General features: G+C 33.9%; 1 long non-coding RNA gene across 1 annotated transcript; it reads left to right on the top strand.

Moving 5' to 3' along the window:
- Window positions 1–1,918: 1,918 nt before the first annotated feature.
- On the top strand, window positions 1,919–27,464 carry LOC145661959 (uncharacterized). The gene is made up of 3 exons (XR_014126917.1): window positions 1,919–2,080; window positions 16,983–17,072; window positions 27,301–27,464. It is a non-coding gene; the product is annotated as an uncharacterized LOC145661959 (long non-coding RNA).

Genomic DNA, 27,464 nt, shown 5'->3' with positions numbered 1-27,464 from the left:
AAAAGTCTGAGAATTCTTGATTGCTTGGAAGTTATACATTTAGCATTTGATTTGTGTTGCGAGAATATTCGTTTACTAAACAAAGTTTTTGAATTATGTTGTCTGATTGACGTTGCTGTGAATTTTGTGCAGGTTGTTATATTTGTATTTTACACGGCAGATATTTATCTTTTTGAAGAAAGGGAGAATTTCAATTGCATTTGTTTTGAAGCACTTTCTGCTATCTTTTATTTGTCAAAATTATTTCTCTGGTCACACTCAGGAGCTACACTATCCAGAGAGGTAAGTTATTAGGCTTTCGGAGTAAAGGAAATTTATCCCTGTTCCGTGTAGTTTTCTACTTTCTTTCCTGCGTTATTTCTAATTTCATTATTAACACTCAAAAATATTTACTATGGATAGTACGAATTAGGTTGAGCGGTGAATCCAGGGAAGAAATTTTAGAGTAACAGTAGAAAGTAAAACGAAGGTCGAAATTAAACTAAGGAAGAGTCCTGTAAATTCAATAAAACATAATCCAGTTTGTAAATTCCTTAGCTGTTTAATACACACAAATCATCTTCCAAACTGTAGAACGACATAAAGGCAAAGTAAAATTTTAGAGAAGAGAATTTCTTCTTTGTAATGTCCTTCTGAGAATGTTACATAAAATTTAATCTTTGAAATGTTAGGTTTGTAATAACTCATTCCTGGATAATACCTTTTGTATTTCATGCATTATTAGAATGAGTTGTGAATGATGGTGTTCTGTAATACATAAAAACGCCTCTCCTATGAATCCTCAGATTGCACTGTACGAATATGTTCATCCCTTTACAATGTTTGCGTTGTGTATGTTTATCATTATTATTATTATTATTATTATTATTATTATTATTATTATTATTATTATTATTATTATTATTATTATTATTATTATTATTATTAAGAAAGGCAAATATGGATGTAAGTTATAATATACCACAATAATTCATACATTCTGATTCAAGAATCTTATATTTCTATACTCCTTGACAATTAGTTTACACGTAATTAGGTAGTTCTCCCTTCTTGTAGCGCAAAACTCACTTTTAAAGCACGCATGAACATTTTGGAGTACAATGAAACCTCTCAATAACGAACACTGATGAGACATGATTATTTGTCCGTAAATGAGAGGTATATGTTACAGAGAAGTTACACAAATTTAGATTACTTACATATCATGTAGTAATCATATTATAAGCAGTAGAAGTAACTTCTTACAAATGTAATTATAGGCTAAAATCGAAATACTGTACTCAATGTTCGAATTACTCAGGGGGGTCTCGGAACAGAGTGATAGGAATGATATTCATCGTTGAAATTTTATAATAAAACATTAGAACTTAAAAATCTTTGAATTTGCAGGAGATGCAACAATCAAAGGAGAGAGGAGTAAATATGTCAGGGAAAGAAAGAAATTCCACATAGAATCTTTAGTCATATGGCTGGCTCTCCAAGTTTATAAAACAAGAGTATCATTTAAAGTTTTCAATCAGAAATTAATTTATTGGAAAAAGGGATTTCGAGTTCAACTTGCAGCTCTTCTGTGTAATGGTAAATAAGTTTATTGATTTAAGAGATACATTTTTGCGGGAAAGGTATTTTATGTCTGCTTGCTTCTTCGCAGATTTATTTTCAAGTTGCAGAAAGTATTTTCTGTGCTAAATGCTGAGAACGGAGGATAATTCCTCCCCAGTACGGAGGAGTTACTTAACCGCTTTGAATAAAATAAATCTGTCTGTGTTTGTTTCTGAGAGTGTTCGTGAGTGGGAGAATTATCTCCCGTAATGATACAATTTTGCCGGACCAAAAATATGTTCATGTTAGGAAGATGTCCGTTATTGAGGGGCTTTACTGTATAACACAGATGTGGAAAACAATTTTCGTAAAAAAAATATTCAAGGACACTCTATACAAGTGAAATTGAGCAAGTTATGAATGTTGTGATTTATATTCCTGATAATCCATATGAATTCCTTAATTTCAGGCAAAAAAGATTGGAATCCTGGTGCACCAACTACAAAATCGAAACCTGGATGCAGAAACTAAAGAAGAAGTAAATATCAAGCCAAATGGTATATTTATTATCAATGTAAATAAAAGAAAATATTTTTGGGAAATATTTAGTACAGAAACTCAGGAAATACGTAGCTTCAATGAAATGTTCGTACTTGAACTTTAAAATAACAATCTTAAGAAAACGAAAGTTTCTGTGCAATGAAAGGATAATGATTTTGAAATGCTTTGTAAAAAAATATATGAAGCATAGACCTCTTCGAATGTACAGACGTGTTTGCGTACACTTCTGAGCGTTAGTGTAGAGAATATTTTTCTTAGAATATATATATTAGTAATAGATATATAGGGAAACTAGAACAAACCTGCACCGTCAAATTTTCAAGTAAATTTATATATAAAAATCACAAACACATTTTAAGAAAATATTGCTCCAATTTTCTATTACTAAAGTAGATTGATTAAATTATAAAACCGGTTGGTATTAAAACAAGGTTCAGAAATTCTGGACCTTACCGGCTCCAGTGCCACTTTAAGTGAATTTATACTGTACATAAAATTTCATAAACACATTTTACGAAAAAACGTATTGAGTTAAATTGTCTATTAAGTTGCTGAGGAGCATATTGAGTTGAGTTGAATTGAGTTGATTTTGTGTTTATCGTCCCGTTCAGCAGCGAGGCTATATGAGACGTGGACCTACTGATTAACGTGGAATCCGAACCACATGAGCTCCCGCCGGGAATCGAACCCGGGTCTCCCGCGCCAAAGGCGCGTACGCTAGCCGCTTAGCCACGGAGGAGCTCAGGAGCATATTGAGCTGTTCATATAACTTTATGACATTCAATCATAAAGAACTAATATCTAAAACTATAACTATGTGTACATGACATTTAAACATAAATAACTTATATCAACTATAACTGCATACATACTACCTATACTTTACTTTATCTTATAATGATCCTATGGCAAGGTGTTTATTTCATCTTCTAATATACATCTTTTATCATTTATACAATTATGGCGAGTTTGTTAAGTTCTACACAATATAACACGTACTTATAATTTCTAATTAAATTCATCTCGTAATATTTCCTTTGATTGAACGGGCATATTTATATTCATTAAGTGTGAGCTTCTTGTATAATATATTTTTCTTAACAACTTTCGCTTTTTACAACACATTTCTTTATCAAATTTACTTTTAAAGTTCTTACTTATTAGATCCATCTGTGGTGCTATAATTTAGTACATTTTATCTTAATCCTATAAATACTTCTATAACTGTTCCTTTAGCTTCATCTTTCATTTTACCAAGTATTTTCTTATTTATTTGAGGAGTTCGTATCTATTAATTTGCGGATAATCACTTGTATCGAAGTAATTAATAAATCTTTTCATATCTTCATAAACATTTTTCGTTTGAATATGATAAATGTTGCTATTCGTGTCTATATTTCTACTTTGTCTTGATATTTTGGATTCATCACATTATAATGGAAGCCATGCATTAAATATTTTGACAAATCTAAAATCGACATATCTACATAGATTGGTTTATTAAATAATATTTTGATCTTGTTCATATACAGAGCTACTAATTTTTCTGTACACACTATGGTGCTTTTATAGATTGGTTTTGTTACAAGCTTCTCATACTTCTTTTGACCATGTACTAGTTTAGTATTTTTTTATTTATTTAAGGTAGTTCGAATCTATAAATTTGCGTATCTATTAATTATTTTTCTAATATTTTCCAGTGTCTTCCTAAACACTGGCTTGTTCATCAACTTATTAAAATCTTTTTCAAAATCGTTTATTGCTTTTGTAGCCGTCTGCGTTTAGCTCAATATAGTTCTTTAACCAATCTGACTATCTACTCTATTATTCGAACATTTTCTTTAATTTATTCCAAGTGACAGACATTGTTTTAGGTATCAATAGTGGATAACATGTTTTTCTTTATAATATAAAATTGCTAATAGCTTAGGTGTTTTCAGCAAGTGGACACATATTTTGAGTAGCTAAGAAAGTCTCTGTGATGATCATGTATTTTTTGGATATTCAACATCTCTTTCTAATTCATATTTAACATTACATCATATTTAACATAACATCCCAAGCTAAACCTGGACCTGTCATATACTATTGAGAATCAAGTCCAAAGGTTTTATATATGTTTTTCTAAAGTTTTCAAACATATCTGCTAGTAAAACATATCTATTTTTAAATACAAGTCATGACATTTTCCAAAATTTTTTATCTTAAATTTATCCGAAATCGTCTTTGTATGTTCACAGTTTTTATCACTGATTTTTCTGTTGTTATACTTGTTGAAGATTGCTTCTTTTGATGGTAATGTTCTATTTCTAACTTTATTCCAATCATTAACATAATCGTAGGAATGAACACTTTTCTTATAACGAGCTTAAATTGCTCTTGATCAGGATGAAAGTGTTACGTATGAAACATTTCTTCTGTTGTTAATTTTGATGATAATTTGTCTAAACTAGAACATATAGATCTAAATGATTCTATAAATTTTAAGTTCCTACATTTTACTGGATGAGATATATATATCTTCTCAATTATTAGTTAATAAATTATTTTCTTTGTTACATCCAAGCTCTTTTATAAAGAATTGTAAATCGTATCCGGTTAAGTTGTGTATTATAATTGGAACAAATTTTGGAACTTTAACTTTTAAATTCGAATTATTACAAAGAGGAGATACAAATTTTCCTGATACATGATTGTGGTGTTTGACTTTTCTTTTGTATCTTTTCTGTACAGTATGAACAACGTTCAAATTTATTAAACTTTTTTATTTGATTTTCCATTAATTTTATATTTTGTATTTGTCTGACTTCTTTCTTCAATTTTCTTATAAAGTTCTTAGCTGCATTTTTACCTCTATATACCACCTATTTGTATCATTTTCGTTACTGTTTAAAATGTGGTAGCAAAGTTAAGATGACATATGTTTTTGATATGGCTTCGTATATGGCTTATTTTATGAATAACATTCTTTCATAGCCATACTCTTGTGTTATAAACATTCAAAATCAGCACAAATCATTTATATCATTTTAATAGTATATTGATATTTTTAAGTTAACAAATTTATGTACTTCTTGTATTTCTATCTTTACTGACTCATTTCGATTAACAATCTTGCTCATATTTATTTAGTGCATTTTGTAAGTGAGAGTATAACAAACATTTGTCACATATTTATTTTTTCTTTACGTTTACTTAATTGAGATGAAACTAATCTGGACAAACTTTAAATCTAAGAGTAATGTGACATATTTTTTTCTTTAGTATATAATAAATTTACATAGTTGTATTTTTTGTTTTGAGTCTGATATGTAGATATAATGATCTTTATCATATGCGTATACATTAATGAAAATGTCAAGTTTTCTTTAGTTGTTTGAAATATATAATCTTACAACAAACTGAACATTAGTTTATCTTCTAGAATTTTCAGTTTTTCATCGCTTTTTGGTACTCGTCGGCATAAGGTTTTATAGATTATATGGTTCTATATTGAATATAAAATGCCTTTTTCATCTTCGTTTTTTACATTAATGACCACTTGTTTATTTTAAATTTATTTTGCTATTTCTACGTATGATGATCGTTTATATGGTGCCTATTTAACAATTGCTAGTTATAAAGAGTTCATATTCATAAGAAGCCAGGCAGAACCTTTAGATTGGAAATTAACTTTTCTTGTTCTTAATACTTCTTTCGTATTAGTAATTACTTCTTTTAAATTAGTCGATAGATGTATTTCTCGATTTTCAGTATTAAAGAAAAAGTTTTGAATTTCTTCACTTATACTGATAGCTCGTCCAAAGATTAGCATTTAACGAAATATATTTCTTTAAGGTTAATTATATTTTAAAAAAAATTTTTTAACACTGAGTTAATGTTGCGTTCTAACAGACTTGATTTACTAAACCTTGTTGCAAATTTCCATACTTCCAATCGTGATTTAAATCCTATATCTTGGTATTTTACTTCTATTGGTGATGTTTCTGTTTTCACTTTATGTCCTTCAAAACATTCTTGTACAAATGTAGTGTTATCTGCTCTTTCCATCTTCATTTTGCTCAATGAGGTTTTCAGCTTTTCTTATTCGTAGTTACTTTTATCTTCTTTTCTTCGCATATATTTTCGACGACTACAGTATGTTTATTCGTTCTAGTTTTTATTTTAATTATTTTATTTAATTTTCACACTCCACTATTAGCAGTATTACTACTATTACTATAATTCATCTCTCTCATATTTATTCTGTAAAAAATCTGTTTACCGTTGTTGTAGCTCTTCTTGTTTAATAATGTTAATTAGTTAAGATTTTCTTAGTTATGAACTATCAAAAATAGGAATTGTGATTGGAGTTTTGAAATTCCAAATTCTTTAGAAATGATTGTTTTCCAATTGTAAGTTTTTCAATGAACTACAGAATTTCATGTAGTGAAAATTATAAACAAAATTTTCAAATTAAAATTTCTAAACAAACATTTTCATAAACTTTCCAACAGGAACAAACAATTTTCGTAGTTATTCCTAGTTACTTTTATCTTTCTTTTCTTCGCATATATTTTCGACGACTACAGTATGTTTATTCGTTCTAGTTTTTATTTTAATTATTTTATTTAATTTTCACACTCCACTATTAGCAGTATTACTACTATTACTATAATTCATCTCTCTTATATTTATTCTTTAAAAGTCTGTTTACCGTTGTTGTAGCTCTTCTTGTTTAATAATGTTAATTAGTTAAGATTTTCTTAGTCATGAATAACCTCTTATCTCCTATTGTTTCAAAAGGTTTTTCAATTCAATTAGTGCATATTTATCTAAACTTTTCATTTTACTCTTTTCTTTCATCGTTTCATATTATTTAATATTTTCACATGTTTTTAACACTATTATTAATAAAATTCATTTCTTCTTTGTTATAGAAAAATATTTTAACACTATTACTCATATTACTGTTTTCTACTTTGATCGCTTCGTTTGGTTTCATTTTCGTCATTTCAATGTTATTACTAAAATATTACTATGATTATTAAAACTAATATATCTTATTTATTATAGAAAATATATTTGAAAGTTTATCGTATTTCTTCCCATTGCATTTACTCCGACATTTACTCCGACATTTGGACGCGTCGTGAGCTAAAACTTTTCGTTTCTACGCCTCATGATCCAAAGTCCTTGGGCCCAAGTCAATGATCTAGGGCAACATATAAACACGCTTTAAATTTTGGCAAGGGTATAATATCAAACCCCTAAAATTTGGGATACATAAGACCACCTCTTAAATTCTGAAAATTGCCAAATTCAAAAATTTGATTTGGTAGTGTAGGACCAAGGTATGTGCCTTGGTTGGTTTCGGTTGGTTCTACTAGTCTCGTTTCATGTGTGAAAAATTTCCAAAAGTGTAAACTTCAAAGGTTTTGACCTAATTTATCCTCTTTAATGAAGTGTTATCACGTTATATTGTTGGATACAGGGTTTTCATTCTCTTTCTTAGGACATGGATACATTGATGCTCACTCCTCAAAATTTGGGAGGAATGTGTTGACCTATTCCTTAAATTTGGAAATTATCACAAAACAAAATTTCGTAAAGGTTTTCTTGAACTCGAATATATAACTATGTTAATTTTGTTAGTCCTGCTTATCCCCTTCTATTCGTAAAAATGAAAATTATTTGTATTTCCATCTGCTCACCATGTGGTTCGTATTGACTTAATTTATTTTTAGTGAGCCTTTATTACGCTATATAGTTTAGTATGTGGTTCTATTACTCTCATAGGACATGGGTACAGTAGTACTCCCTTCTCAAAATTTATGAAGGATCTGTTGACCTACCACTTAAATTTAGGAACTATCGAAAATAGGAATTGTGATTGGAATTTTGGAGTTACAAATTCTTTGGAAGTGATTATTTTCCAATTATAAGTTTTTCAATGAGCTACAGAATTTCATGTAGTGAAACTTTTAAACAAAAATTTCAAATTAAAATTTCTGAACAAACATTTTCAAAAACTTTCCAACAGGAACAAACAATTTTCAAACTAAAACATTTAATCATTCTTTTAGAAAACTTTTCAAGGAGTGAAAAATTGTTTAAATTTGAGAAATTAAGTAAAGATGTTGAAACAAAATTTAAAATCAGTGATCAAAATGTATAAACAAAAATCTTCAGAAAACTTAAAATTAGTGAAAAAATTTTGAAACAAAACAATTTAATTTAAAATTTTCAAAAACTTAAGTGAAAAAATTTCAACCTGCAAAATTTTTATAGAAAAATGTTCCAACAAAATAATTAAAGAACTTTTGAAGTGCTCAGCCAATTAAATTTCACCAAGGATAGCTTTCCACTAAGAACCTTAGACGATGAGCTGAGACTAAAACGTGTCAAATTGTTATTATAACATATTAATCGGTTTTAACAATAATCTCTCGGATTTCAAGTCCTAAAATTTTCTAGCAATGACCTTAGAGTATGAGTCGTAACTACAATCCCATGTTTCACTAATTTTTAAACCAAATTGTACAATATTGTCAAGAAATTTTTCAAACTAGAAAATTTTAAGCAAAAATTTTTAAATTTCTTCCAAGAATTTTTAACTAAGATTTGAAAATAGCAGCCAATGGGATTGCAACTAAATAACTTTCCACCAATGACCTCAAAGTATAAGTCGTAAATACAATACTAGGGTTCAAAAATTTTCAAACTAAAAAAAAATAAAAATAATAATTCAAAGTAAAAAGCTTTTAAAAGAAATTTAAACAAAGATTTGAAAGCGATCAGCTAATCAAATTGCACCAAGATAACTTTCCACTAATGGCTTTAAACTATGAGTTACAACTAAAGTTCAAAGTGCAAAATTGTTATTGTTGCATATCAATCGTTTCAACAACGTGAATCAATGTGAATCATTCAAATTTACAGGAATATATGCGCATGTCTTAGAGAAAAATACCAAATTTTGTTTTTGGCAATTCTCAAATTGAAGGATTGGAGCAATGTATCCATATAAAGATTTAAGAAGAATGTCTCAAGGAACTCATGTCCAATGGACAAAAATGAGACCCTGTATTCCTCTATATAAGCATATGTTAGAACTTAACCACGCTTTATAGGATAAGTTAGGTCACAAAACTCCTAGCTTTTTGGCATCTTTTTTGCCCATAGAAGGAAACGATATGAACCAACTAAGTTTACAGAAGTGTATACCTTAGTCTGCAGACCACTTACCAATTTTTAGTATTGACAATTTCAAAAACATAAGGGTAGACCCCTCCTATAATTTCAAGTGTATCATGGCACCCATGTTCTATTCAGGAAAAGAAACAAATGTACTTATTTATATGATCATATCTTGTAATAAAACCTCATGTTGGTAGATTTTTGGGGCAACTACGTTCACAATCAGCTAACTCAAATTTACCGTCAAAATATGAAGATTTAGTTACGTGTAATCTTTGGCATTCTTCATGGATACAAGGTGTACCACCTGAATTTACAACTATATATTTGAGTTGTAGAGAACATGTATAAAATTCTATTTTTTGACAATTCTTAAATTTAAAAAAATGAAATGAAATCTTTAAGTATAACGTCCCACGGTTATGCCGGTTAGGCTAAAGGAGACGGTGATAATGAGAAATGAGTGAGATGGTGGAATGAAGAAAGTGGGAGGAAACGGGAGAACCCCGATAAAACACACGATCACGGTGTTTGTCCACCACAAAGTCCACGGCGCGAGCTGGGATTGAACCAGGGACCCCAAGCACCGGAGGTGAACGCTCTACCACTGTTCTTAAATTTAAAGGATGAACCAATATAAATTCCCAAATTTTGATAGTGTCTGATGAAGCCAGAGTGTTAGTTGGCGAAACTGTAACACGTATGTAATTTTTAAATGTGAATATATAGTTTTGCTCAGCAAATTGTTTGTGTTTAAGGAAATAGCAATGTATCCATGTTCTACAAGAGAAATAAACTCCTGTACTCAACTATATAACCATATAACGTTACAAAGACTCATCAAAGAAGATAAATTAGTTCAATAACCGACCACGTGATGAACACATAGCAATTTGAATAATCTGACACTTTTTACCCACAGAACGGGATAAGCAGGAACAACTAAAAGGCCTAGCTGAATAAGTATGTGAAAACTGCCCCAAGCATATCTGCACCAAAATTACAGTATGCACGATTAACATTTATGCGAAACTCAGTTTCCAAAAGTTTCAGCCCCCCAAGCGCTTTTGGAAGGGTGTTAGGTGGGGGGGGGGAAGGAAAATTGAAATTATTTTTTTTCTTCTGAACGGCTCAACCGATTTGCATGAAAAGAAAGATGTTAGATGTTCTCAACAAGAGAAAAGTCAGAAAATATTTTTTGAAACTTTTAGGTTGAAAATTGAAGTCATTTTTTTAATTTTCAAAACAAACAAAAAAAAATAGTGGAAGACCAACTGGGACACCCACAATTTTTTTGCCAGTTTTGTCTTGAGGGGGTCCCTAACAACATATATTGTTTTCATTTTGTGTGCAAGTGTACCTCATAGTGAAAAAAAGGCAAATGTACATAGGTCAGCATCTATGTGATATACGTATGTTACACATTCTACACCACTAGGATAACTAATACCTTTGAATGGGGGGAAGAAGTTGTTATAACATTGGAATCTTATGATAACAAGTTTTTTTTGTCTTAATGGTAATTGGTCTCTGAGGATGAAGTGGATTCTCGACCATGTTCTCACCTCCCTTGGCTACGCTACTGCTGTACATCAACTGAAATTATACATTCCAGCATTTTGTGTTAATTTTGGACATAATCAATGTTCTGTGATATATATAGATCTTTGTTTAGTAATTGTTCTTGTTTTCTAACAGTTGGTTAATATTATGCCTGTTGTTAATAGATATTTATGTGTTTAGTTTCTTTCGATGGTATTACTGTATGTGTGTGTTTAATATGATCCAATAAAGAATGAATTAAAAGAAATTAATCCTCATCATTGTTTTCGTCCACTACTGGAACAATTTCGGTTTTCGTGAACATTTTACTGACTATTTCGGCTGGTCGAATGATTTTCGATAAGTATCTCGCATATGATAAATCATACACAATAGCAACAACGTGAGAACAGCAGTCAACAGTTCTGTTCACGAAAACCGAAATTGATCCATATGTGTGTATCGTACGTATACCACATAGATGCTGACCTATGTACATTTGCCTTTTTCACTATGAGGTACACTTGCAAACAAAATAAAAACAATATATGTTGTTAGGGACCCTCTCAAGACAAAACTGGCAAAAATTGTAGGTGTCCCAGTTAGTCTTCCATTAACTTCTTTTTTGAAAATTTAAAAAAAATGATCAATTTTCAACTCAAAAAATTTAAAAAAAAAATATTTTCCGACTTTTCTCTTGTTGAGAACATCTAACATATTTCTTCATGCAAATCGGTTAAGCCGTTCAGGAGAAAAAATAATTTTAATTTTCCTCCCCCCCCTCCTAACACCCCTCCAAAAGCGCTTGGGGGGCTGAAACTTTAGGAAACTGAGTTTCTCATAAATGTTAATCGATATTGTAAATTTGGTGCAGATATGCTTGGGGTCAGTTTTTACATTCTTATTTTGCTAGGCTCTTTACCTAGGTATATAGTTATATATTAGAGTTGTAGAGAAAATTTACCATTTTTTTGACAATTTCCAAATTTAGGGGCAGACGAGCACGCCCTTACCAAATTTTGAGAAGGGGTATCAAGGTACCAATTAGAGAGAATGAACTCCCATATTCAACCATATAACGTGATAAAACCTCATGATAGAGGATAAATTGTGTCTTAAACCTCCGAATTTTACGTGTTTTTTTGGAAAATATTTATATACATGAAAGGGAACGCGATGAACAAATAAAACTTATAGAGATACATACCTCGGTCCTATAATACCAAACAAAAGTTTTTAAATTGGCAGTTTTAAAAATTTAAGGGGGTGTTCCTATGGAACTAGTCCAAGAGCTAGGAGCGATTTATTTACTCTAAAAATCCAAAGGAGCCATAGTGCTTTTTCTGAAAACCTATCACTTACACAATCAAAATATGGAAGTCTTACTAAAAATCAGTGGTAGAGGCATGAAATATGACATCATCAATATGGCCACAGTCACAATTCACAGAACAGTCTTTAAACGAGGGTAACTTTCCAATCAGTGAAGCTAGAAACTTCGTTCTTGTGCCAAATTAATGGTAATGGTATTACAAGTCATTGCTGTTTACCTATATTGCCTCCATTTTTAAATATGGCACATAATTTGCTTGGAATTTAGTTTCTTTTTCTTCACTGTATTCATTTCATGGCAAATATCTATGAAACCGCTGAGATAGAAGAAAACAGCTTGAAATAAACGAGATGGAGCAGAATCTGTTCTTTCCGACGGTACCAACATCATTATTGTATCTTAAGAAATGACTGAGATATTCAGTTTTACGCTGGTCATAGTGTAGTTCTCGACCGTCAATAATATACAAAGCAAACTGTATTTGGTTCTATTTCTGAAATAATTGTAAATACTAAATTATGATAATTCGTAGAAATGAAGTATTCGAGAAACACCTACACCTTTTATATCTATGGATCAATAGTTTATCAATAATGCTACTACTACTTATAGTAATAATAATAATAATAATACATCACTTAATGGCATAATAATTGTATGTATTTAAATGCTTAACTTACACTATTATTAATAAATGCTCCCTATAATAATTGAAATCGTTCGATGAAGAACAACAGTCTTCTCTTTATTTCAGTTATCGTCTTCATCAGTGTCGTCACTGTATTCATCCTCTTCATTTTCTGAATGTTCATCATTTTTAATTCCTAACTTTTCTGGGCACACAGATCCTTCAAACCACTGAATCTTGTACTTCCCATTATGCAAATACCATCCGTGTTGTAAAGGGTCAATATCTTTGTGAGGATTATATTGATTGGCTTTTTTCCATATTAATGCAACAGCATTACTTCTTTTTTAACTTTTCACGAATAGCAGCTCTAGATAAATGAAGAAGAGTAGGATCAATACTTTCTATCCTCTTCAAAGGTTGTTGTGCCTCTTTAGGAGCACATTTGGTTTTGAAAAGGTTGTACTTTGCTTGTGTGACTGATGTGCAAAGAGACTGTCCGTATAGGGAACAAACATATTGCTCGACATTAGTAAACATACTATTTTCGTGATGTACTGATTCTTCCAGGCTTGCGAAAAAAATTCTTGCATATTACACTGTTCAACATTATCTCGAACGGCTTAACCTTTCCTTGTCTAGCGAATGCTGCTGTAAAGTCTGATCCAGTGAATGCGTGGAATCCGGGTAATACTAGAACTAAATCATCACCTAGTTCTTCCGCAGTATTAGTGACGTCAATTAACCATCTGGTATCATTGGAGGCTAATCCTGTATCCATCCACACTCTGTAATTCTGGAAATGCCTTTGATGATAGGCAAGCAAAATAAATATATCCGTGTCATAAGATCAAACGACGATATTGTTTTTTGGGTTCTGTTGGACTACGTATTGGATGTGCCAAATTATGCGTGTATCTGCTTCTTCATTGTAACATTTCAGTTCAGGAACCTCTTTGCAATTCATAACATTATTTTGCTTGCTGAACTGACAACATGTGCTTTCAGTGCCTACATACAATAATATTTCACCAAGGATGCACAAGTATTCATCCTTCTTCCATACATTACAAATGAAGGCAAGAAGAGACGTCTTAAATGAACTGCTTCTCAAGAACTCATGTGACTTCTTTGGAGTTTTCTATTCTGGTCCTATCACTACTGTGTCACCGCAGAACACTGTTCCATATCGATGGTCATGTTCAGGATCCTTTATGCTTGGCGTCTTGTAAACATCACAAATTAGATGAACCTCATTTGTGCATTATTGCAAATTGCTTCTAGTAGTTTATGTGCAAGTTCACTGTAAGTGTTAGGAAATTTCAAACAATGAATGACAAACATTGCATCATATATGACAACATGCATTTGATGAGGATTTTCGTTGCTTGATTTTTGATACTTCTCTACTTCATGCATTGGTTTGCTCTTGTCAGTTTTGTTCATATAACCTCCTATTTGGCCCAAATATAGGGGAGCTGGGGTAAGTGGATAGTCGATCACTTTTTCAATGCCCCGTTTCTCCACTGCTGCAAGAAAAAGTAACTTCCCAGAAAGATCTCGCGAGCACTTCACAGTTTTCAACTTTCTTTGAGTTGTGCTCAAATGTATTTTGGGCTAAAATGTTTGCACAGTTTATAGCAATATTTCTTGTTATCGGCTTCTCGACACTTTTAGGGTCCTTAGTATACTTATTTTTAAATGTTTCAAAGGCAGTCTCACCTTTTGCATAACCTTGTATCAGCTGATTTTCCATGTCATCCACAATAGCTTGGCCAGTGGATAAGTTTAAAAGAGGAGTGTTTGGTTCAATAATGTAGAAAGGATTTAAAACTTCAGCCAGAGTATTCATAATTTCTGTAACATCAAGTCTCGTTGATTCTAGAGATATGAAGTTCCGCTTTCATGTCTTTTCCATGTGTTAATCCACTTAGTTCTAATAAATGAGTCACAAGTTTGCTCCTGGTGGATCTGGTTTTCATCCATCTTGCTTTGGCAGAATCTGAATCAGCGAATGCTGTGATACCACCAAACCTTGACGCAGCGTCCATATCCACGGTTAGTTCTAGTACCATGTCTACTGGAACATGGGGAAATGGATATGTAGAGCGTTTGATGGATAGTCCTTCTTTTGAAAGAGCTTTTCTGGCGCCTGGGCGTATCTCTTTCTTGTTAAGAGGCTTCAGAAGGTGTACTGTCATCCAACGAGCGTAATTTGGCCTATTACATGTAAAGAAAATAGGACACATTTTTTCTATAGCTTGCATATACATATCAACATTACAGGTTCTGTATGATCTAAAGAAAATCTATACATTTTTGAAATAATTGTGCAGTTTTTACCAAGCAAACTTTTTCTTGTCTTGTCAGTGAAAGCTTTGTACTCGTCATACAATTGCGTTACATCGTGATTACTCAAAATTGTTTTTAAAGTATCCTCTGTCAAATTTTGGTTACAAATTATTACTTCTTTTATCTCTTCTACATTCAAAAGCATGTCTTCGTCACTTGTTTGTAAGAACTTGCTAAAGTGACTTCGTTGCAAAGCTAGTGATAGCAGTATGCGAAGGGGTTTGTATCGGTTGTAATGCTTTCCCTCTGAAATGGAACAAAAGGCAGTGTTTTGCTTTGTATATTATTGAAGGTCGAGAACTACACTATGATCAATGTAAAACTTAATATCTCAGTCACTTTTTAAAATACAATAATGATATTGGTATCGTTGGAAAGGTCAAATTCTGCTCCATCTCGTTTATTCCAGGCTGTTTTCCGCTATCTCTAGCGGTTTTATACAGTAGATATTTGCCATGAAATGAATACAGTGAAGAAAAAGAACTAAATTCTAAGCAAATTATGCACCATATTTAAAAATGGCGGTAATATATGTAAAAAGCAGTGACTTGTAATACTTAACAAATTGATTACCATTGAATTGGCACAAGAACGAAGTTTCTAGCTTCATTGAATGGAAACTTACCCTCATTTAAAGACTGCTTTGAATTGTGACGGTGGCCATATTGATGACGTCATATTTCATGCCCTCACCACTGATTTTTAGTAAGACTTCCATATTTTCATTATATAGGTATTAGGCTTTTAGAAAAAAACACTATGGCGCTTTTGGCTATCAAGGGTAAATAAAACCTCCCCTAGCTCTTGGACTAAACCGTCCTAAAATGTAGGAGTGGTGCCAATTTGCCCTTTTCAAAATTTAGAGGAGGGCACCCCAATGTTGCCCTAGGTTATTGACTCTGGGCTAGGGACACTGGGTCCTGAGGCAGGGATAACCAAAAATTTTGCTGACGAAGTGTCCCAAACCAGGCAAAACTACTGAAATCCTTCTGATGATTGACTAGTGAAATGTGTGGTTGTGGAGTTCTTCGCGTCGCAGACAACAGTCTTCTTTCACCTGTTATTGTACTTTTCTTTCTTTCTTTCCTCTTTTGGCCTTTGGAAATGATACACCTGGAGGCGGACATCTCATTTGCACGAAGTTAATACTAATAACTATTAACACCATACCAACATACCCTGGGATATGCCTTAAAAGAAAACAACTTAACGTACATAATTGTAGAATTGTCGGTACAAATTTCGGTTTAATTGTTACCAGTTTGTATTTTTCTCATCTGTATCTCTAATTGTTCTTTTACTTTTTCCATGCCTATAAAAATTGATCCAATATCTTATCTCTCTTTGCTAACTTCTCAAACATTTCACTATATCCGAGTGCAGTTTTCAATAGTACAGGAAACTATTTGAGCAACCTATTTCTTGTAATTGCAGACAGAATTTTAAAAATGAGTGTTGAAGTTCTTCGATTAAATATCGAAATTTTCTCTCTTTTCGTTCATATCAACACAAAAGATAAAATAAAATTTATAATAGTAAAATTCACAAATTTAGATTTACAATAGAATTAAGAAGAAATATATATAAACATCAAAGCAAAGCAAAAATTTAAAAAAAAAGTCAATCATAGAACATTAAGAAAAGCATTGTAACACAGCATGTTATATGTTATTGGAAAGCGCATTTAACTTATTTCACACCTTTGATTGTCATGAGGATAAGTATTTTTATTCCTTCTTAGTGCAAAATATAGAAGAGACGATATGTAAGCTCAGTAAGGGCAAAAAAAGACAAAATTATTTTTGATTCATATTTAATAATCCTCATGTTTTGGTTTCCTTCCAGCTCCAGATGTTCTCCTCTCAGCTACAATATACAAAAGTCAAATTCAGTGTTTGTGGATTCTTTGATTTAGATTACACATTGTTATATACGGTATGTTTTCAAACGCCCCATTTTGTAGTTTATAAATATGGTATCAAAGTATATCACTTGTGAAATATTTTGCTTTTTAGATAACTTAGCTTTTGTTTACATTTTTCTTGAGAATGATTGGGAATTGCGAAATAGTTTTCTTTATTGTAAATAAACTAAAATTCCCTTTAAATTCTGATAGCTGAATATTGTGTTAATTATGAAGTCACAAATTAAATATCCAATAAAACTCAATGACAAATTTTATTAGTAGCTTGTTTTGTATCAATAAGAACATACGTAACTTATTATTACTATGAGTTAAATTTAAGGCGAAGTAGAACATTAATAAAATCTTATTTTACATATTTTATGGTTTATATTCTAAAATATCTGAAGATTTACTTTAATTTTAAAATATTCTATTTAGAAACTAAGAAAAATTTTGAGTATGCAAGAATACAACTCGAAATCTTGTTTATCCAAGAAGATGGCAGTGCCAATCGTCCAGTTGTCCATGAATTTCTCCTGTACTCACTAGTAGAATGTTTTAGTACGGATTGCTGAGTTTATATCTCGTGATTACGTTTCTAGGCTAATAGAGAACGCTTCTATGAAATCGAACTTCCATCCAGACTAAAAGCTATTCGTTAGATCTTCAAAGTTTAGTTTGAAGTTCCTTTTTAGCATCGAAATGATATGATAGGTGGACTTAGAGTTTATCATGGGATCCCAACCACATGAGCCTCCAACTGAAATTGAACTCGGATCTGCGGCGCACAAAGTGCGAACGCTAACTATCTAATCATGAGGGATCTCAGTAGACCTATAAGGTATCCAGGGGCGTTGTTAAGGGGCTAAGGGGGAGCCTCTCCCCAAAAGTTACCAATTTCTTAACAAATTGGCAAATTAAAATACTTACTTAGCAATTTGAAGAATGCCGTTTTGTTCAATTGACTTATTTGGTTTAACATTTACTTAGTTATCCAGTTGCTGTAAATTATTATCAGTTCTTTTAACGGGATGATCTACCTTTTCTCGGCACAAAAATTTTTATATTGGACCTTATGGGGAGAACATGGCTACTGAATTTCCTCAGTTTCTAAGGAACTAGGTATCTCTAATGGAAAAGAAAAATTTTGCAGATTCCACAGAAGTTTATTAACGGATTGAAATACTTAAATTGTATATTTGTCTGCTAGTTTAGCAGAAATAAATTATTAAAAAATAAATAAATTAGTTTCTTTTTATACAAATTAAAATATGTCTAACTTTGGAACCAATTATGGTAGAAAGATCAACTTTTTTTTGTTTTATTCCTTGAGAAGAAACGACTCTAATAGTTTTAATCACAACCATATCTGATACGCCAATTAAAAAATAGTATTTTAATATAAGTATTAAAGTCCACCTGTCAAAGTTTGACGAGGGTAAGTCCCGCCCCACTCTAAGCTTGGCCGCGGAAAGGGTGGGGGATGGTGAAATGGAGGGGGTGGATGGCTGTATAAAACAGGTTCTCGACCAGTTTCTGAGATTACCTGTCAGCTGCCAAATACTGTTAGCTTGATAGAGTTTGTCTCCCTCAATGGTTCCATACTAAGAGACTGGACGATGTGGTGTGAAGTATCCTCTTTTCCCCGTTACCTCTGGAAGTTCATCAAGATGCATTCTAGAGTGCGCGAGAAGAACAGTATATATCAGAAAACGCTGTTATTTTGGGATTTTTACCCCTTCCGGACAAATATTATAGCATACAGTAGTGGCGAAGGGAAGGGGGCAGAGGGGTGCCCCACAGGATTCCGACAATGTAAAGTCCTGGCCCCCATATACAGGTGTTCGTAAAAAAAAAGTTTTTTTTATAATGTCTTGGGAATATATTTCAAATTTGAGGTGTTTTCCTGGTAGCCGTCATTTTCCAATATGGATGCCGCCCTACATAAATCTCTCTCTCTCTCTCTCTCTCTCTATATATATATATATATATATATATATATATATATATATATATAGAGAGAGAGAGAGAGAGAGAGAGAGAGAGAGATATCTTGAACACCAAGGCACTTAGAAAGATAATTTTGGTGTCAAAGTATAGGTTTTTGAGGCCGATGAATATGGCATTATTTATTGCCACTTAGAAACCTTACAACCTGGCAACACTGTTGTCTAACGATTAACTGTACAAAGTTACAAATGCGTATATGCAAGCATTACTTTAGGATGTAGCGTACTTCCTCAGGACTAAGCGAAACCTACTTTTTCTGGTAGCTTTCATCACGACAAGACATATTTTACATGGTAACATGACAGAACATTTATCTAAATCCAATATGGCAGCCAATATGATGGCTAATTACTAGGCAACCAAGTAATGGACTTATTCAAATGCCTGTCAGTCCTAATTGGCCTAGAGAATGGGAGAAAGAGGCAGGATACGGTCTCATTGAAGAAGCGTCTCCTGAGGGGGCGAGGGAAATTTAAAATACTCCATTTTTTAATGAAAATCACGGTTTTGCCTCCTTGTCCGCAGACAACACTGCACACCAAATGCTCTATAAGACGTTCTCTAAATAGCCCTGTTAGATCCAATCTGTATTGTGTGTAAACCGTGCATTTTTACGGGGGAACAGCGGAGCAAAAGCCCTGTTTTTTGTGATATTTCTGGTTTCTCGTGCTTACTTCGCTAATACTAAGCACTGTAAGTCAATCTCTAATTATCCTATAGCAGTGTTAATTTCAGATCATTTCCTCCGGAGGCAGCATGCACAGAGGGGGAAAGCGACAAAAAATTGCGTGCTCCACAGAAATTTCTGCGAAGATCTCAAGCACCCGAGGGTGAATTTCGTAGCTCTTGGGAGAATTTCCCCCCAGAATCACTCCTGAAATCATCACTGTCCTAGGGAGTTGAAACAAGAAGCAGGATACGCAAAAAAGAACAAACTTTCAAAGCATTTAAATTTTAGGCTCGTTGCGCTAAGTGCCTTCTTATGACGAGGATATGAGAATTGAAAAATGCACGTTTTCTTTTATTTATTTATTTATTTGTTTATTTATTTATTGAAAAACGTGTTTGCCCTTTTTGTCCCCAGACAACCATGCAGACAACACACACCAATTGTCTTATACAAAAATGTTGCCATGATAACTTCTAAAAGACCCATTTGGAACGGTGTCCATACTGTGCATTGTTATATGAGGACAAGGGAGCAAAGCCCTGTTTTCTTTGACTTTTTCGTTTTCCGCGCTTACCCCGCTAAGACTACGCACTGTCAGTTAGTCTCGATTTATCCTAAAGAGTTGAAACAAGAAGCAGGATACGCAGAAAAGAACATACTTTCAGAATGACGTCCTATGGGTGGGACCTACAGCTTAACGTAGGATCCGAACCACTTGTGTCTCCATCGGGAATCAAACAAGGGACTCCTTAATTATAAGGGATGAGCGTAACTATTCATCCACGACACACACACACACATACATACAAACATATATATGCAGACTATAATAGACTATTGTACTTGGTAATAAATAGCTACAATAATATTCCAGGAACTTTTTGACTGTCCCCCCGTATAATCTTTATTTTCTAGTAATGCATTCACATTGAAGGCTACGTCTTTGAAAATAATGTTGACAAATTACAAGAATTCTTTGAATAACTTCTATCGACTTTTTTCTGTAATAGACTATTGTACATGATTCTAACACAATTACTCAACTATTGACACTTGTAATATCCAACATTTCTAGGATAGCACTGCAAACCTTTGATCACGAAATTAGTTTGAGGTTTCTCTTTTAGGGTCTCTTCTCTTTTACATTCCTGAGTTTCTTGAAGGACCTGCAGCTCTAGGTTTCTGCTCTATTATCTTCTCCACCAAATTCAAAATAGAGGTTCTTCTACTCTTGTGTTTTCCTGTGACAACTCTCTACAATATCCAGGAATTTACAGCTGTTGTGTCTGTACGTGCACTAAGAATCGTCTTGAACCTACCCGAATGAAGCATTCTGGTCGTTTTGGTTGAGTATGTCAACACCATGTTATGTTGCACAACAGCTCTCCTTCCTTTTTTTCCTTCAAATGACAGAGTTATGATACATTTCAACGTAGAGTATTAAACTAGCATCAGGGGCGGATCCAGGACGGACTTCTGGGAGGGGCGGTGGGTTGTAATACTGCTACTTACAGATACTTTTAATAGCTCTAAACTCTGGGATGGGTTTTATTTATATATATATATAAAATAAGAAAGTTTCCTCTTCTGGAATAGGGGGCGATTGCCCCCTGGATCCGCCACTGACTAGCATATAAACGGTATATAGCTAGTCGTGACAAAAAGTATAGACCAACTCGAAACTTCAGAATCCTGCGATATACTTCCGCAATGATTTCTATAGAGGTAGTTGGTGACTACTTCAAATTATATGCCCGTAGCTAAAGCCCCTCTATAAAAAATTGTTGCGTGAGTACCTTAGGATTCTGAAACATGTATTTTTGGATAGCGCACCTGTTAGTTTCTAAGTGGAGTCTTGACCCGACTACGGTAGGTCCGATAATTATTTCTTGTGAAAATGTCATATATTACCTTTTACAACCCGTGACGACAGTAAGATTTCTCTGATTCGGCCAATCCCTGTTCCTACTTGCAAATGCCTGATTTATAGCATTTACGCTATTAGTAAGCGCTACTGAGGTCAATAAGAGTTGAATTAGATTTTTTGCGAGGGGCGCATTGTTATAGCATGTTTTCTAACGCACAAAGGAATGTTCTGAATGGGGGCAGCTATGTGTATGTTTAGCCAATGGAGCCATTTGTATCTTCGTGGCTTTGCACTCTAACTCCAAATAATAATAATAATAATAATAATAATAATAATAATAATAATAATAATATAACTTTTGCCTCCTGAAAATAACCAGATGGTAAAGTTAAGGTCGATACATTTTTGGAATTCCAAGGCATTTTAGAATGCTTGTCTATCATCTGGCTATCAGAAATAATTGATCACCATTTTCTCTACATATCTATAATTTTCTTACAGGGTAGAAACACCTCCTCGGAAGAGAGAGAAAAAAAAAAGAGAGAGAGAGAAAGTGGCCGAACTTGGGCTATTGAACGTGAGGACATGATGTTTACATTCGCATTGACACCTGCTGTGCAAACGGTCTGTGTACATAGCTGAAAGAGATTTGTGAAGACCCTTCCCTTCATATCTCGCGGGACGAAAACAAAAGAAAAGGGTGGGCGCGGATGCCTTACCCTCGTCAAACTTCTTGACAGGTGGACTTTAATACTTATATTAAAATACTATTTTTTAATTGGCGTATCAGATATGGTTGTGATTAAAACTATTAGAGTCGTTTCTTCTCAATGAATAAAACAAAAAAAAGTTTATCTTTCTACCATAATTGGTTCCAAAGTTAGACATATTTTAATTTGTATAAAAAGAAACTAATTTATTTATTTTTTAATAATTTATTTCTGCTAAACTAGCAGACAAATATACAATTTAAGTATTTCAACCCGTTAATAAACTTCTGTAGAATCTGCAAAATTTTTCTTTTCCATTAGAGATACCTAGTTCCTTAGAAACTGAGGAAATTCAGTAGCCATGTTCTCCCCATAAGGTCCAATATAAAAATTTTTGTGCCGAGAAAAGGTAGATCATCCCCTTAGACCTGGCATAAATTTTGTGTAGTTTCCTATCTTGAAATAAATTGATATATTCGTTTTTAAAGCTTCTTTACTTGTTACAAGTGATCACACTTCACTTTTGTTCATTTGATAGTCCTAAACATTTTGAAGAATCTTTAATGAAAAATCGGGAAATTGTACCACTGACCAAAGCAAAATAGATGTGGTGTGCAGAGCCGTAGCTATGGGGGCGGTCGCCCTGGGCGGTAACATAGGAGGGCGCCGAACGAGTAAGAAGAAAGGAAAAGTGTTGGAAATGAGTAAACGACGCCTCGTCCCGAAAAAGTATTGGCGCACTATTAAATCAATATTGTTGTCGGTTTGCAAAGAAATAGAATTGTTAAAAATTTTCTTGCTCTCTTCGCTCGCAATCTGAACGTTTCCGTAAGAGTCACAAGTTTTTACTTATTACTTTAAAAACAGATATGATTTGTTAATGAGAATGTGATACACAAGGTGCCAAGTAATGACTTATAGTGTATGTAGAAGCGTTTTTCAAAATCAGAAACGGTCAAAAGTATGAAATACGTGTTCAGCGTTTTGCTGAATTAATCACGCTTTTCTACCCAATCGGATTAATCACGACGGTGAGAATGAAGGTATGAAAATGAGAGGAGTGAAGACACACACAAGCTGTAGTTTGCAGGGGAATATTAAAAATAAAGGTAAACTAGAGGAATAATAACATTTTCAAACTTCAAGCAGTTGTAGAATACGGGTAGTTGTGATCCAAGAAGCAGGGTCAGAACTCAACAAATCTCGTCTTTTTCAAAGACTGATCACTGCCAGTATTTTTTATTCCATTGACATATGAAATACTTCCAATTTGAATGAATTTATTGGTATTCATTTCTCCAGAACTACTTTTAGTGCCAGGATATTTTTTGTGAGTGCAAAACATATTCACACATTATATATATAAGTTAATTAATAATAAGTAATCTTACATTCAGAACTTTCATTCGTTAAGAAATTAAGTAATTTCTATAATTTCAAACGTATGTTGCGGCCAAACATCTTCTCCACCGCCATTGAGAAATTAAAACGCTATTTATGTGCTCACATACAGAAGAAAATTACAAAAGTTTACAATTAGGTCTATTACTGGAAATTATTGCTGTCACGCAGTTCGAACATTTTAGAAGCACATAGTTTGTAATGTATTGAAGTTTCATTTATCGATAATATGAAATGTAAATAGCTGCAAATTTCCATAACTATTCTCCAAGTGGATTTGTACACAACAAAAGGTAGTTTTGAAAAATTTCACAAAAAGTCCAAAATAAGCCTCTTGAAAACAGTTGTTATTTGTAAAAGAATACATAATCATTGCTTTTGACTGTTGCAATGATCTGTCTAAGCAGCTTGATAAAAATTCAGGGAATCGTAATAACAAAAGCTGTTTTTCTTATATGTTAAAAAAAAAAAAAAACTTGGTAAGGTGAGTGTAGGGAGCGGCGAATTCTACTTCGCCCCGGATACCGAAATCTAGAGCTACTGCTCTGGAGGAGTGCAAAATTAAAAGAAAGACAGACAGAAGAGGCGTTTCGTTGGCAGGTAAAATATTGGACACAAAAACATTTGATACAAGACCGTATACAAGACAATAGGCAGATTGTGGAAATTAATAAGAATCGATATTAATAAAACAAGATCAAGGCAATGACTGGTTAGTATAAACTTTTTATTATGTATAGTAGGTAAATTTGACAAATTTAAGTTTTTTTCTATAAAGGTAACCAAGAAAGTTCTGTCGCTTTTTCACCCACCACTTTCGAACATCGATATGTTATCTAAGACATATCTGGAAGATCAAAAGTAGTCCCCAGCAGCATCGACGACCTTCTGCCAACGGTCTGAAAAGCTATGGATTCCATCGCGGAATAACTTGGTGGGCCGTGAAGCGAAGAAATTATCAAGTGCAGTTTGCACCTCTACTAGGGATTTTAACTGGTGCCCTCTAAGGTGATTGTCCAAGGAATGGAACAGGTTATAATGGAGTATGGTGGATGCAACAGGGTTTCCCATCCAAGGCGTAGAATAGTGTCCCCGGTCACCGTAGCCACGTGAGGTTAAGCGTTGTCTGTAACAGGAGGGCCCCTCTGAGATTCAGAAGTGCCAGCTCCAGAGTTTTGAGTCTCTCCTGAACACGGCTCAGCTGCTGACAGTACACAGTTCCATTGATGCTCTGAAAAGCTGGTAGCAGTTCCAGATGCACGATTCAGCGAGCAGCCCACAAGCGCAAAGAAGGACCCGTCTCTGGTGCAGTGTTTTGAAACCAGTTCATGGCATTCTCACCAATGATGACGGCGCCGTAGAGCTTCGTACAGGACCCACTTCTCATCACATGCCAACATCCTATCTAGAAATTGCTCCTTCCTCAGATGAGACAGTAAACAAACACAGGTGTTTACTCGTGTTGACTTCTGGCCCGGAGTCAAATCATGTGGTACCCATCGACCTAACTTGTAGTGTTTCCGAAATTGATGGAGGTGCTGTCGAATGGTTTCTCCACTCACACTGAATTATAGCCCCAGTTCCTCACATGTCTGGCCACTGTTCGCCTCAATTGCTGCCTGAAGGTCTTCATTTTGTACATGTATTTTTCTTCTGGCACGTGATGCATCTTCGAGTGTTTCGTCACCGTCCTTAAACTTGTTAAGTCACCGCTGCACTGTCCACGTAGTCACAATACCCTCACCAAAGTTCTGGCACAGCTTCCGCCCCCTGTAGCAGCGTTTGACTCCAGTTTGAACTCGTACAGCATACACGCCCTGATGACGGTCTGTAGAGGTTCCATGTTCACTCTGTCCTTGCACAAGTTCACGGTGTAACTGAACTGCCACAACCAGGTATATGTTGGATATATCCACAGCAACAACTGACGTTCGCCTTACTTCCATTCGCATTCAACTCAAGGTGTTGGGGCTAACTGAACACAGACCTCCACAAAAAAGGCAGAACTCTGTTGGTTACCTTTATAATAGTAAAATGTCAAAGTGAAGTAGATTTTGATACCAGAGTAAATATAATGTGTAACTGTGTCTGCTTTGTGAGCGAATAGACCTTTCACTTTGAAACATCATATTAATATACAGGACAACAATAGCTTATTTCAGTTCTGTTTTGCAGTAAGACTTTCTATTTACAGGGCTTTTCGAGTAGGGAGAACTGAACAAATGTTTGTTTTGAGAATGGAATCAGAGTAGGCTTCTGGGGGTGTTGTTCAATAGGAGGAAAGCTACAATGGGTGAGTCAAGTCATTTCGTTTCGAGGGAGCCACGGTGGCTTAGTGGTAGAGCGTTTATCTCTGGTACTTGGAGTCCCTGGTTCGATCCTAGCTCGCACCAAGTGAACTTCGTTGTGGACACCGTGTGCCTGGGTTTTCTCGGGTTTCTCTCGTTTCCTCCCACTTTCTTCATTCCACCATTTCAATCATTGTTTCATTATCACCGTCTCCTTTAGCCTAACCGGCATAAGCGTTGGACGTAAAACTCAAACATTTCATTTTCATTTGAAGTGATTTCGTTGCTTCCGCTGTGAGCCCAAGTGCAAGATTCCAAAAGTCACATTTCTGGGTTCCAAACAATACGCCTACTGGGTGGAAGCATAGACCAGTGTGTTTCACTTCATTTTCATACAAATGTGTTGCCTTTCCTACCTTATTTTTACTCCCGTAGTTGCTTCTTTCGGGAAGTTAAACAAAAATTGCAATTCTTCCTTTCTTTATAATATTTATAAGTCAAAGCGTAAAGTAAGCATTGTATGTTATTTATGTAACTCACAGGGTCGCAACTATGGGGGGAGCAAGCGAGGCACGTGCCCCGGGCGTGTGGTTGGAGGGACGCCTAAAAGGGAGGTTATATATTAGTTTTTTTCCCCTACCGGTGTTTAATACTTTTCAGCTGAATGCGAAATCATGAAATCGAAGTGGGAGGAGAGTGGAGGACTAAAGATTTAAAAAACCGCTCTCTGCGCACTTTTACACTTCAAAGTTTCGATATACAAAGTTCACGTATTTGGGCATCCATAAGTATAAATATACCACATTGACTTGATCCCTAGTCTTCTGTTGCAAGCGCTGCTATTGGCTGAAGGAATTCCACTCGCTTTCTCTCGCTTGGCTCAACGCGTCGATGTGTGAGGGTGTGATCTTTAGTTCGCATTTTTGCCACGGCTCAAGACATTTTGGCAGCACAATAGTAAACTACACAAAATTGGATATCACGAATATACTACTGGCCAGTTGGCAATTTTTTAATCAAAACTTGGCATTTTTTAAATCAAGACTTGGCGATTCCAAGTTTCATCCCCCTCTTCAATCTTGTAATGCTCGCTACGCCGCTAAAGGTATCCAACTCGATTTAATATGTAATTACAATTGAGTGTTACTGTACTGTACGTATTGTATTGTATGATATGTCGGAACACGGAGAATTAATAATAATTGTTTGAAAATTCCTTTTACTAGAGTTACTACGTATCCTATTCTGCATAATTATTTCTATTTGGAAAATATTGCGTTAAAAGAGCACTGTTTCACTATGCATTTTCAGGTCGCTGGTGCAGTGATGATGTATTTGGTCATCCTGATACAATTTCAAATTTCAAGTCCAGCTTGTGACACAGATGTAAACCCTTCGAAAGTTTCTAATGAAGTAAATGCTACAATGAAAAGTGAAACTGAATTTGTACTTTAAATTCAGTAGATTTTAAGCTC

The sequence above is a fragment of the Thermobia domestica genome, chromosome 10, assembly GCF_964235325.1.
Source record: "Thermobia domestica chromosome 10, izTheDome1.hap1.1, whole genome shotgun sequence".
NCBI classification, from domain to species: Eukaryota; Metazoa; Arthropoda; class Insecta; order Zygentoma; family Lepismatidae; genus Thermobia; species Thermobia domestica.
This window is presented reverse-complemented; position numbering and strand designations above follow the sequence as displayed.